We start from the raw sequence: 2,850 nt of genomic DNA, 5'->3' as shown, positions 1-2,850 counted from the left end.
CAAAAATCTCTTGAGAAATCGAGATCCCACTTCTTAGAGAATCTTGAAAAAGATCTCACGAAGGAATTTGAGGAAGTTTGCCTCCAAGAAGAGCTTCTCTGGTTCCAGAAGTCGAGAAGCGATTGGATTAGCTTGGGGGATCGCAACACTGCCTATTATCATGCCAAAGCAGTGAAGCGGAGGCATAGAAATATCATCTTTAGCTTGAAAGATGATGCTGGGATGTGGTACTCTGATGATGCCACCCTGAGAAGCATGGCGGTGAGTTTTTTCAAATCTCTCTACACTAGTTCCGATGACACCTTATAAATTCAGGGGACTCTTTCCTAAGCTTGACTCGAATGTTATTGCGAATCTCGGGAGAGATGTCACTATTGAGGAAGTCCATGATGCCGCATGAAGCCAATGAAATCTCCGGGAGTGGATGGATTGCCAGCACTTTTCTTCCAACATCAATGGAGCGTGGTTGGTCCCTCTGTTTATAAATTAGTGCAATCTGTTTTTCGTGGTGAAGGCTTGGAGCCAGAACTTAATCGCACCCTCATTGCACTCATTCCCAAAGTTGCTAGACCTGAGAGGTTCAAGGAATTTCGCCCTATAAGCTTGTGCTCTGTTCTTTAAAAGATTATTACGAAGGTTGTTGCTAACAGGTTGAAACCGATCATGCCCCAGCTTATACTCCCTTATCAGTCAAGCTTTATAGCTGGGCGTTCCATTACAGACAATGTCATTATAGCTCAAGAGATTATTCATTCCATGCGCCTCAAAAAAGGAAAGAGAGGTTGGGTAGCTGTTAAGGTTGACCTTGAAAAGGCCTTCGATCGGCTTCGTTGGGATTTCATCGAAGACACATTGAATGATGCTGGTTTACCTTCGAATCTGATCAATGTTATCATGACTTGCATTTCGACTGCCTCCATGCAAATTCTTTGGAATGGGAGCCCTACGGAAGAATTTCGCCCTTCAAGAGGGGTAAGACAAGGTGACCCCATGTCACCTTATGTCTTTGTGCTCTGCATGGAACGTCTTTCCCAGGCCATTAATCTCCATGTTAATAAGGGTCATTGGAAAGCCATTAAACTGGGCAGATCAGGTCCGTTGCTCTCACATTTATTCTTCGCTGATGATCTTATCCTGTTCGGGTCCTCTGATGATGAACAAATTGACTTGATGAAATTTATCATTGATGAATTTTGTGTAAGCTCAGGGCATAAGGTCAGTGGTTCTAAGTCCAACATTTTTCTCTCTCGTAAAATTCCCACTCGTGATGCTTTTCGCATCTGTAACAAACTGGGATACCAACTTACTGATAACCTCGGCAAGTACCTTGGCGTTCCTCTCCTTCACAGCCGTGTTAATAAGAGCACCTATGCGTATATTGAAGAAAAAGTCAAACAGAAGCTTTCGGGGTGGAATGCTAGGAATTTTTCCCTTGCGGGGCGTATTACGCTTGCCAAGGCTGTTTTATCATCTATCCCTCTTTACACGATGCAAACCTCTCAGCTGCCAGCCTCATTGTGTTCAAAACTTGAAAAAATCACTCGTGATTTCATATGGAACTCTACAGTTGATCAACATAGAACCAGTTTAGTGAGTTGGAAGGAAATGTGTAGGCCTCAACAATTTTGTGGTTGTGGTTTGAAGAAGCTCTCTAGTCAGAATCAAGCTCTGTTGATGAAGATTGGGTTTGCTTTGATCTCGAGACCGGATCAGCTTTGGGTCCAGGTCCTTAGAGCCAAATATAAGTGGAGCCCTGAAGGAAGGGTACCGCCTAATGTCAGAAATTGTTCCCACTTATGGCGTAGTCTCACTAAACTTTGGAAGGATATCAAACTGGGCGTTAAATGGGAAGTTGGAGATGGCTCTTCCATAAAGTTTTGGCAAGACCACTGGGTGGGAGATCTCGGCCCTTTGAAAAACTTGTCCCTCTCTGAAATCCCTTCTGTTGAGCTTGCTAGGCCAATTAAGAATTATGTTGACAATAATGGTGAGTGGAACTGGCGTCTGTTTGAGCACCTTCTTCCAACTAATAGAGTGTTGCAGATTGCAGGTATCAAACCTCCTTGTAATGATGATGGTAATGCTGTTTGCTACTGGTACCACAATCCGATTGGTAACTTCACCACGAGCTCGGCATATGAACTCATTGAAGGCGATGAGTGGGAGAAAGAAAGATGCACAAAAGAAGAGCAGGAAGTCAATCCCCTTCTTAGCAACCTCATCGTATAAACGCCACATCAAGCCAACTCAAAAACGATGATCTCTTTTATAAAGAGGGATCATCGTTCTAAAAAGAGATCATCGTTCTGGATGGCTCTTATAATCCGCCGATAGGGAACGCTTTGTCGGGTGCCACGTTCCCTTATCTGAGTGACGTATGAGTTATAGGTGCGTTCAGTCAAAAGCTCCCCTTGCGGAGAATGGAGAACTCCCCGAATTTCGGTATATCTAGCTAAAAAGTAATTGGGACAAAATCCATCATCCACCAATGCTGCCTCCACATCTCGTTCAACTATGGCTTGCGCGTAGATAATGGACACCATTCGGCCTAGGTCCTCATTCCCCCCGAAATGAAGGGCTCCGTACCGGTTATAAAGGAGGCTCCTTCGGGTGTCATCCGAGATAAGAGGCTGGGCAAATTGGGGGATAACAACAGGTTGCGGTACCGGCGGAGCCGCGGGGGGAGTAACCGGTTCTTCCGGCAATTGAACCGGACTAGGCGGGGGCGAGAAGGCGTTTCCCCCATCGCAATAGGCGATTTCAGGATCTTGAACGCCTAAGTAAATACTCCCTGCGCCCCAGGAAAAAGACCAATAAAAAAAAAGACCTTTACCTGAGGATGAGGACCTA

The sequence above is a fragment of the Neltuma alba genome, unplaced genomic scaffold (genome assembly GCF_004799145.2).
Source record: "Neltuma alba isolate B1F8T4 unplaced genomic scaffold, ASM479914v2 tig00002521_pilon, whole genome shotgun sequence".
NCBI lineage: Eukaryota > Viridiplantae > Streptophyta > Magnoliopsida > Fabales > Fabaceae > Neltuma > Neltuma alba.
Note: the sequence above shows the minus strand (reverse complement) of the source record.